Source organism: Periplaneta americana, chromosome 12 (assembly GCF_040183065.1).
Source record: "Periplaneta americana isolate PAMFEO1 chromosome 12, P.americana_PAMFEO1_priV1, whole genome shotgun sequence".
NCBI classification, from domain to species: domain Eukaryota; kingdom Metazoa; phylum Arthropoda; class Insecta; order Blattodea; family Blattidae; genus Periplaneta; species Periplaneta americana.
The window spans coordinates 126,368,145-126,379,321 of record NC_091128.1 but is presented as its reverse complement, the minus strand read 5'-3'; the positions used below and the strand labels follow the sequence as shown (position 1 = coordinate 126,379,321).

At 36.5% G+C, this 11,177-nt stretch overlaps 1 protein-coding gene across 3 annotated transcripts in view; it reads left to right on the top strand.

Moving 5' to 3' along the window:
- rdo (reduced ocelli) overlaps nucleotides 1-11,177 on the top strand; it is an 819,123-nt gene that overhangs the window by 115,354 nt on the left and 692,592 nt on the right. The window contains exon 2 of one of the 3 annotated variants that reach the window (XM_069842057.1): nucleotides 36-71. The exons of the other annotated variants lie outside the window; for them this stretch is intronic. The gene's annotated coding sequence lies outside the window, so the exon portion shown is untranslated. The remainder of the gene's footprint in view (nucleotides 1-35; nucleotides 72-11,177) is intronic. 3 annotated transcript variants of the gene reach the window in all.

Sequence of the window (11,177 nt, the reverse complement as noted above, 5' to 3'; positions counted from 1 at the left end):
GGTTTGAAGTAAAAAATGTATTTATTTTTTCACAGGAATTTGATCCCTTTATAAACATCGGGGGATTTCACGTAAGTAATATAAGGATAGAAGTGAGACATCACTTTTGAAGGGGTGTCCTTAAACTTATGGTAGAAACTGTATATATACATAACCGTCTTCTGCTTTGAACAGAATAGTTGGTTATAGATTCTAGTTTTTTGTTTGTAAAATAATGCCTGATATACTTTGGCGTTTTGTGCATTCCTCAGTATGAAACGCCGTTTTTTAACTATGTTCCTTGGGTTAGAATAAACATCTTCAGACCTCTAAGGATTATGAAAACCCTTCAAGGTAGAATATTAATATTTTGATTTCTGCAGTGCTCGAGAAAAGTGAGACAAGTCGGTTTCCACAAACCTTTTTTGATAATTTATTGATAACTTACGAAGCATCTGCTCGCTTGGAAAAAAAATACATAAGTATTTCTCCCATTACAATAATTCATACAGAAAAACATCTAATCGACATAAACTAGTGTAAGTTGTCAATAAATTATCAAAAAAAGTTTGTGGAAACTGACTTACGTCACTTTTCCCGAGCACTGCAGATTTGATCTAACTCCTTATATTTTTCGATTGTAAGATGATCTCTTGGCTAGTTAAACTTTTCTACCATCCCCCGAAGTCTGAATCACATAAATAAAAGTTTGATCACGAAATTTCATTCCACTTGTTAAGTTTTTTATAACTAGAATTCACTTTGTAACTGGAGAAAATAATAAAAAGAACATAATCAGGAATAATTTCAAGGGAAAAACTGTTCCGGTGCCGGATAGGCCTATATTGTATAATATGCGTCACTGTTCGTTAAAAGAAAACCACAAATTTAAGTCACACAGAATGGTGTGCACTCAATGCTAGGTGCCTGACGTTGTCAACCCACTTGAGGTGTGTGGATATAAAGGAAATAATTGAGCATGAGACTGGTAGAATTTCTGGGTAGCTCAGTCGGCAGAGTATTGGCGCGCTCAGCCAAAGGTCTCGTTTTCGATACCCAGCCTCGGAAAAATTTTTCCCTTGAAATTATTCAAGTCAGCTTCACAGGGAGCTATACCTGAAAGCCAGATTTGTAACATAATCAGGAGTTTACAACAAATAAAACATATTATTCACTCATTAAAGCGACTGAAGCACTTTCTTCCTGATAAATAAAAATTAATCCTTTTACAAACACTCGTGATGCCTCACTTGGACTACTGCGATATTATATTAAGTAACCTAAATGCAAATTTCAGCAGCAGGCTACAACGTGTGCATAATGCGTGCGTCCGTTATATTTGTAATATTCGTAAGTACATACCAGTCTTTCCAAAATCTGTCTTGGCTAAGGCTAAGCGATCGATGAGCCCTGCATTATCTTATTCTCTTATTTCAAATTCTGCGCACCGCTACCCCAATCTATTTGGCTTCTCGTTTTCAAAATTTATCCGCATATCATCAGCTAAGTACAAGGTCTCATCATAACAATTTACTCGTTATACCTTACCACAAGACATCTTTATATTCTTCATCCTATGCAGTTTCAGTTGCTAGAAATTGGAACTCGCTACCGAGTGATGTAAGGGGTTGTTGGAAAATAACTTCATTTAGGTGAAAATTACATAAATTCTTACTTAACAGATTAATTACTGATTAATATTTGTTACTTATAATGAAACTGACATCTGTCCATTCTTATTATTATCATTAGTTTCTCTAAATAGATTACAAAACCTCTAAAGGCAATTACATTAATATTCTCATTATATCTCAATATATTTTAGATATATATTTTTTTCTCCCTATAACATAGTTCTAGTAAAGCTTATATTAAATTAATTTTCATCATTTTACTAGCTAACTCAAATCTCAAATTAATTATAATTGATTGAATTAAATTGGCTCATAAATTAAGTTACTACTTTATCTTAAAGGTTCATCTAAATTTAAATAAACATGTACTAGTCGTTAAAATTTAAAATATTGCTGGAGAATCTTTTAAGTGTAGTGTAAATATTCGTAATTTAAATATGTATTGTATTGATTAAGGCTGGTTGAGTGGAAGAGAAAGCCTTATGGCCTTAACTCTGCCAGCGAGAATAAAACATTCTATTCTATTCTATTCAGAATACCATTAATGCACCATTAACATTACAATGATATCTATATTTAGAAAGATAAAACTATTTCTTGTGTTTTTCTATAAAATCCAAATGATTTCGTTTCAGACAACATTAATTTTTCGCTGTCGAGAATGAGTGGTTATCATCTCGTGACTACATTGGGGTTCGCTGGTTGAAATCAACTTGGTGAATTTTTAAGGGCTATAGAAAAACTTTGAACGGCTTTCTCTACTCTTGATATTTATTTAAAGACGCTGTAAAAGTACTAGGTTCTTTACCGTCAGCGAAATAATTATAGCGAGGTGAAATTTGGCAAGATGAATATGGAGATTAGCAACGTGAATCTGACGTTCACCTGAGAGAGAAAACCTCGAAAAAGACTCAACCAAGCAATCAGTCCAAGTTGGATTCGAACCCATGTCAGAACGCAACCTCTGATGAGAAGGCAAAAGCGCTACTCCGATGCCCCGTTGGATCTCAAGATTTCATGGAGAACCAGAATCATTCTATCTTGAAGTAAACGGAATTTCAACGGATGTCTGTTTAGTGTGAAGCTCAAGGAAATATTGAAACCTACTGTAATAGTCACAAAATAGAAAGGAAGAAAATTAGAAAATTAGAAACAAAATAAGTGTAATATTCGATATCAAATACAGGCTATAGTCACTATTTATTTAGTATGGACAAATTAGGCAAGAACCTTAAATCTGAATTTGTGGTTTTTGTTTTATCATTATTCCCTGTTATTTTTACATTTTTATTTTATTGGGTTATTTTACGACGCTGTATCAACATCTAGGTTATTTAGCGTCTGAATGATATGAAGGTGATAATGCCGGTGAAATGAGTCCGGGGTCCAGCACCGAAAGTTACCCAGCATTTGCTCGTATTGGGTTGAGGGAAAACCCCGGAAAAACCTCAACCAGGTAACTTGCCCCGACCGGGATTCGAACCCGGGCCACCTGGTTTCGCAGCCAAACGCGCTGACCACGCACTGACCGTTACTCCACAGGTGTGGACTATTATTACGTGAAGAACTGAATTCATACTGCAGTGGTATGGATCAATAAAGATTTGGCATTGCAGAGTCCGTAGAATAGCATTTATCCACTTTGACCCGCATATAAATTGTTCCTATTATTTACAAATAAGCAGATGGAGCGACATGGCGGTGTTAACATCTGTCCAGTGTAAATGTCATTGTTTTTGTATGTACACATCCTATTAGCTCGCTACAACTTTGCGTCACTTGGATTGTCATTCACACTACATGCTATACACTGCATATGTAATTGCCTTAGCAAGCTTGTAATGTTCGCAGTAACTGTTCAAAAGATCGCTTCCGGCAGTAATATTTCGGCTTTGTTGCCACAGTGATGTTAAAGTTGCCTCATTTGTAATTTTGTTATTGCTGTGTATATATGTCGTATTTTTTTGCTGATTTTGTATGTCACATTCAGGGAAGGAGAACGCCATGAAGAACGAGTTTCAGGGAGGTATGATTTACGTTTTTATAATTTTGGCTCTAGAAATAAATCACATTTTGTGGAATTAAAGGGCTCGGCATTGGTTTATTAGTGGGCCTGCGACATTGGAGCATGTTTACAGTGAAAGGAAGCCAATTCACTACAGGATATATACAGAGTACCCAAGTGTATGTGTGTACGGAGACGACACAACGCCGCGGTACAGTTCATTCAAGTGTAATACAAACTGTCGTGACGTGTAGTGCGCTCCGCAGTATGGCTCAGAAGGAAAGAAACACGCTTTGGAAACTACAGGGACATCATTTTATTTTTACTTCAATTTTTATTGTACCTGAGTTTTTGAATATACTTCACTCCCACCCCTTCTACTAATGAAGTTCCCCTCTACACACAGATCCAAGACCGCATATAGTAAACAGCACTGAGTGAGTATAGTACGTTCCAGAAATATGTTCGCGTTTTCCAGTGACGAAAGAGCTTTCAATATTGAATCATATTTTCGTACAGGTGCTGTCCGTTTGCCTACGTCGCACAGTGGTCCAGATCGCTAAAAAGCCGGACAAAAGTCATTTTTCAAACTTCATATTAAAAATACAAAATTACCTCAATAATAATCCTCAATAGTCATTCTAATAAGACCAAGTGTTTTTCGAAGAATACTTCAAATGTATTACGGTCTTATGTATAGGGAAAAATTATAATTATCATTGTTTTTTGTTTCTAAGTTCTAATAATAAATACAAATTTTAATGCTCGTGTTTTGCGAAAAAATAAAGAATGTTTTAGAGTTTTAAAAAAAATGTTCACGAGTGTACACCCTGAAACTTACATATTGTATATTGGTAGACATTTATAAGTTCGTCACTGAAGGTTTTATCTGCGGAACCCTGCAGTACTGTGAATCGTGACCTCCAAATCATCCCCATGCGCGTGGTCCGTCAACACATGTTGCGAGATAAGCATGCAGTAAAATTTATGTTTGTATATTTAGATATTGAGGAATAATTTATTGGATGTAAACAGCATAGGCCCTTGACTTTTCAGTGTCCAGAGTATTTCTGTCGGTCTCAGTTCAGTGTATAATGTGTGAATACAGTGTATGAAAAATAAATTTACGTGTGAGTCGCCGAGAAATTTACGACATAATTCAAGGAAAGAACAGTGGGACACGTGTGCAACAAGAAAAATATGTTGGGATTATATGAAGAACAAATTGAATTATATTTGGACAATCGTGGCACAAATTCTCTACGAAGTGTAATAAGAAGGCGCTTTTTTCTTCCGTACTATCAGTTTTGGAAGAAATGTTATCGCAGCGAAAAAATGTTTGTTCCTAAATATTCAGACTGGTTACGACAAGAAATTGAATTACCACTTACAGACATTCCTTCCGCTTCTTTCTCTTCAGAAACGTTTGGACGTCCTTCAAAAGAATTTCAAGAATTATGTGAGAGAACTAAGAGGAGGAAAATAGAGGATTTGAGGAAGAATGTGGGTGCTGAGGAGCTTTCATATGCCACAGTGATGAATTTGAGGGCTAGAGGTGACGACAATTCAGCAAAACTATTAAAAGAAATTACCACAACGACACCTACCAGAGGTAAACAAATTCGTGAATCATGGCTGAAGAAAAGAAAACAAGCTTAGAAACTGTCAGAAGAAGAAGCGTTATCAACGATAGTAAGTACAACTTTATCGAAACATCAATACATGTCTATTAGAAAAATGGCAATTAAACACAATCATGACTTGTATCCGAGCTATTATGCAGTTCTGAAAGCAAAAGACGAACTTATCCGAACAATATAAGTGCTTGTGAGAGTGCATGTGAAGTGAAAGTTCAGAAATTATTGGACCACACGTACTTCTAGCAGAATTTTGACACTTATATCTGACAGCGAGCATCCTGGTTTCCCCCACTCGCTTCTGCTCTCCCCTCTGTAAAGACTAGTGGCTGGGCTGTCTTAGCTCTTTTCTGAAAACATTAATTTCTGTTAGGAATTGGACGTCTACGTAATATTGCGTAACTGTTTAAAATAACTTTAATAAAAGGGCCTCGTTAAGTAATTAACTGTTATGTGAGTTCCCCCCTTTATACAACCCTGCGACAAAACCAATTGGACGGATAGTAGATAGCATGTCTGAGTAATTTTATCTATTCGGATTGGGCAGAAGTGAAGATTGAATTTACATTATTTTATACTGTCCATCCATAAACCACAAAAGAAGTAAATTAAAATCATCAGTACCAGTTGCAGAAGACACAGTCCTGCAGTATATATTGACTACACCCCAACTCTGGCTACTAGCAACAGAAATCTACAATGAACTATCAAATATATGTACACCTCATTTCTCATGAAAACAAAAACTGAAAAGACTACGGTGGACTATAGTGGACTTTATGTTGTCAGCAAACAGCTGGATACGTTAAGAAGATTGGTTGATTGATTAATTGATTGATTTATTGAATGATTGAATGATTGATTGATTGATTGATTGATTGATTGATTGATTGATTGAATTGCGACCTTCAAACAGTTCTGTATTTCAACTTGTCTGCATTTACAATAATGAAACTACTCAGTGCATTCAAGACACACTTCTCAGATGCAAATGCTCAACACCTTAGTAAGTATCAAAATGCATACTTTATTTCTGCTTAGCCATAAACTCCATAACAAAATGTATAAAAATGTAGATATTCTAATATAATTTAGCACAATAATATAATGGAATTTACAAGTGTGCAAGTTCATACAAGTTATATTACCAGTAGTATTAAATGGTACGTAACATTTTGGATACCCCTACAAAACTACGAAAATATTCACGGATTCTTTATGTTACTAAATGTAAGAATGTACTCACCCACAAAAATACAATCCTTAATTGAATTTCGATTATAACTTATACAGATTATATATAATTTTAAACTTGTGGATTACATAACTTATGTAACTTTTCAACCCTTATATTAGGGGTTGCTGATGAAATCGTGTACATAAAATGACTATAATTATTGCATTTATCGAGTTCTGCAATAAAATAACAGCAGTGTGATAAAAATATCTAATTTGGCCCTTATTAATGAAAGCATAATTATCTCACCCCTCAAGACGGGTAGTTATTCATTTCCAAATGGCATTAAAATTTGCACACTTTAGACACATGTTATTAGTAATAAGTGTACCAAAATTCAAGTTAATATGGCCACTAGAAAAGAAGTTATTACTTTTGTCCGGGTTTTAAGCGATTCGGACCACTGTGCGTCGCATCCCTATTTCTCCACCTGCTTCTGTTCGCCCCTCTGCAAAAGCAGGGCTGTCTTAGCTCTTTTCTGAAAACATTAATTTCTGTTAGGAATTAGACGTTTACGTAATATTATACAACTGTTTAAAATAACTTAAATAAAAGGGCCTCGTTAAGTAATTCACTGTCACGTGATTTTCCCCCCTTTCTACGGTCCTGCGACATAACCACTTGGACAGTAGATAGCATGTCGGAGTAATTTTATCTGTGCAATCGGGCAGAAGTGAAGATTGAATTTACAGTACATAGAGTAGGTACAGAATTATTTCAACATGAGTTACTAGTATGAAGGACGAAACTGGCAATTGGAATTATATGCAATAGTCTATAGTGCGATAATATGCACAAAAGAACTGAAGCCTGTATCGAAATGAACGGCCATCATTTTCAAAAATGTTTTTAAATATCCATATTATGATTAGTTTTCAATTTAACTTCATTCTCTATATTGTACGCTAATGTGCTGTAGACAGTATACAGTAATATACATTGCATAATGAATACGTTCGAATGGTTAACTCAGTTCGTGAGTAAAAACACTTATTCTTAATACAGTACTGTATTAAGATTAAACAAAAACCTAATGAAAATTATCCAACTCAAAATCGCGATATTTCCTAGTTTACGTAAATGGATGAACTACTTTTCTTCCCTCCTATATCTAGTAAATTGATTTGTTTGTGTCTTACGCAAGTATCATCGAACTACAGTCGTGGAAGGGGGAGCAATCTGTGTTTCCGGTTCTCTAAAGGTATAGCCAGGTTAATATTAAAAATGTTAGTAAAAATAAAATGATGTCCCTGTAGAATATTTAGTTTCACAGTATGGTGCAGATGTATTTTGCATTCTAAATAACAATCTGTATTGTAAACTTTGCAATGTCAGCATTACGTCTTCTAAAATCAAGGAATATAACGTTCAAATGCACGTTAGTAGAATGAAACATAAACGGCTGGAACAAGGAAATATGCAGAAGGACCCTATATCAAATTCAACATTGTATGGAGACATGTGTAAGACATTCATATCTGCCGACATACCATTTAACAAACTCGCAAATACGGCGTTCCGCAAGTTTTTACAGAAATACACTAGAAGAGAAATTACACATCAGACTACGTTACGGAAGTACTACTGGGTGTTCAGTTAAAAATGTGTCATGGCTCGCTGTATGCCGTCATATGGCTAGCCGATGAGCCTAGAAAATTCAATCCTCCTACATTTCCGCAGAGGGGTATTACCTATATGCCAGAGAAGTTGCCTAGCAAGTACGGCGTTCATTCTGAAGAGTACTTACCGATAAGTACGATAACGCCGGTAGTGGCAGGAATGTGAACTGTTTGGAAAAATGTACTGAGGTGAGTTTTTTTCTTACTGTCGGGATATGGGAGAGGGTTAAGACGATTACTTCCGTATTTGTTGATATTAACTTCGACGGTCAACATGGACACGGAGCATTTGATTTGTATTGTGGAATGTTGCCGTACGCAAACGATGATAACGAATACCCTGCGTACGACTTGCCCGCGCAAAACACAGTTCGAAAGAGGTTATGGTAGCAAACAGACCGTACAGACCGCCATCTGGTCCTACGACGTTCAAGTTATACCGTACACGTTCTCAAGTTCAGATTGAACGCCTTGATTAATAGGCAACTTCTCTGACATAAAAGCTGAAACTCGCTTCAAATCGCTGACTAACAACAGTGACGTCACGACACACTTTGAAATGAACACCCAGTATATCAAGAATATTTACAACACATGCATTACTGAGATCAGAGGTAAACTGACAAACCAGCACATCTGATGTCAATTGATGAGACGAAGGATGCTGTTAGACGGCATAATGTGATTGTTAGGGCTCTTGATCCAGAAGGCCCTGCTGGATTATACTTACTGTCGTGTGATGTGATAAATGCTGTGAAAAATTCTACAATATGTGAGATTTTTCAACATGCAATGCAATTATTATGGTCATCAGATATAGAGCATGACAAAGTACTTCTAATTTTATTGTTACCGATGCAGCATCCTATATGTTAAAGGCAGTAACTACGTTGAAACCAACATACAGTTCACTCTGTCAGGTAGCTAATATTCTGTCGGGTGACAAATACACTGTAGATAATTTAGATGTCGAATTGAATGATGTCAAATATTTCACATATGCACCTGTCGTTTCGCAGTTTTTCTGCATTGAAATCCATACTAGACAGTAGTAGACGCGCATTCACTTTCGAAACTTTGAGAATGCACCTTGTTGTTCACTGTAATAACAAACTAAACACGCAATAGATAATACATCTAAACCCACATGTGTTGAATTGAATTTTCTAATAGTTGAAATGAAATTAAATAAAGATAGAAAGTAATTCAGAGGGATATGTGTATTATTCTCTTCTGCAAACTGTACTGTACAAGACGGATCGGTGCTGCTACTCTGTGTCTATCCTGGAGTGAGTTGGCTTTCTTTCACTGTACACATGCTCCAATGTCACAGTTCTATTTATTAGCAGTCTGAGTGCACTTGAAAGACTTTTCCAGAAATTTTAGTGAAGAGAAAAGTGCCTCGTACATTGTCTCTTACCAAGAAAAAAGCTTCGCCTTTACAGTACATAGTCAGTCATTCTACCTGTCGAGTTAATTTGATCAACAATTTTTGTTTGCTTATTACTAGACAGAGGATGCGGGATGACTTATCGTTGAATGTATGTAAGTGCACATTTACTATATGTTACTTTTTTCCATTCAGACCAGTGGCTCAACAGGTTTTAAACGTAAACAGCCGACAACATGCTACTGTATCTCCGTACAGTCAGAAGGAAAAGAAAAATAACGTACTATAGTACATACCTAGCAAGGTTCAGTCCTCGTCATCATTGATGCAATTACCAGCGTTACAGTAAACGACGATATATTCTCGTAAGTTGTCGAAGATGAATCGTCTTCGCCTATCGCTTAAACAGTTTTTGTATCGAGAGAATTTCTGAAGAAAACCTCTAAAATGGGAATCACTCAGTTTCTTTAGAGGAATATTTGTACTGAGCATCATGTTGCACGTGTCGTTAGACCCGCACAACTAAATGATGATAATGATGATGATGATGATGATGATGATGATATAGATGGTTCCTCAGATTTCATTTCAACGCATTTCCTGTGCGATGTACTGTTGCAATGTTTCTCTATAGTCTGAGTTGTTGTGGTTTTTATTTCAATTTTACATACATTACACACAATATTATCTTCGTTAATATATAAAATGTCACTCTCATACTTCTTAATTGCATTTCTTATCTCTGAGCGAATTTAACGTTTTGCTATTATGAATGGATCAGCACAACATATTCAACGCATACTAAATACTTGAGCAGGATAACACAACTGCACACATTGCGTTGCAATGTTACAAAACGAAGACCGCGGTTCCTTCTTTTTGTACGCTGCTGTACTAGCCAGGTATACAAAAGACGGACGGCGCGGCACGTGCCATATACTCTGAAACGATACAACTTCACTTTTCCTTAAATATTCCCGCATCCACTGTCTACTTATTACTCAGTTTTGCCATTCTACTGCAGTGGTCGGCAAAGATTACGTCATACGCCATTACGTCATATACTATACAGCCCACAAAGCACAGAAATGGTCGCCTCGAGAGAAAAGTTCCATGATATAAATTTGCCAACCATCGACGAGTTCATTGCTCGACTCGCTAGAAACTTGTACATGGCAGCTCGTGCCAACCCCAACCCGCTCATATAGGTATGTCCTTTGGCGGTATGAGCCTAGGGAACGACGGAGACACTAGACGAGTCCATTAGCCATACTCCAGAGACAGGAGGATATGGAGACCGTCGGCATTCCCAGGTTTAGGCAGATGAACACTCATTTGCTAATAAAATCGCTTGAATAATGAAACCGCTTTGAAATGACCTTGTTCTAACTCGGGCTATAATAAAATCACTTCACAAATAGTACCTCGCGCCGATCGATGGAATCACCATAGAGGCAATTGGCTAGACTCCTAAATTGAGACAACTCATCCATCTTCGTGCCATAACCAATAGAGACACCTCACCTTAGAGGGAATTGGATAGTCTCTTAAATTGAGACAACTTATCCTGCCTAAGGCATTTTCGTGGTTTTCCTAAGGCGTTAAAACAAATGTCGGGATGAGTCCTAAAAAAATGGGCCACGGACCTACATAGCCTACTCTTCCCCATTAAGACT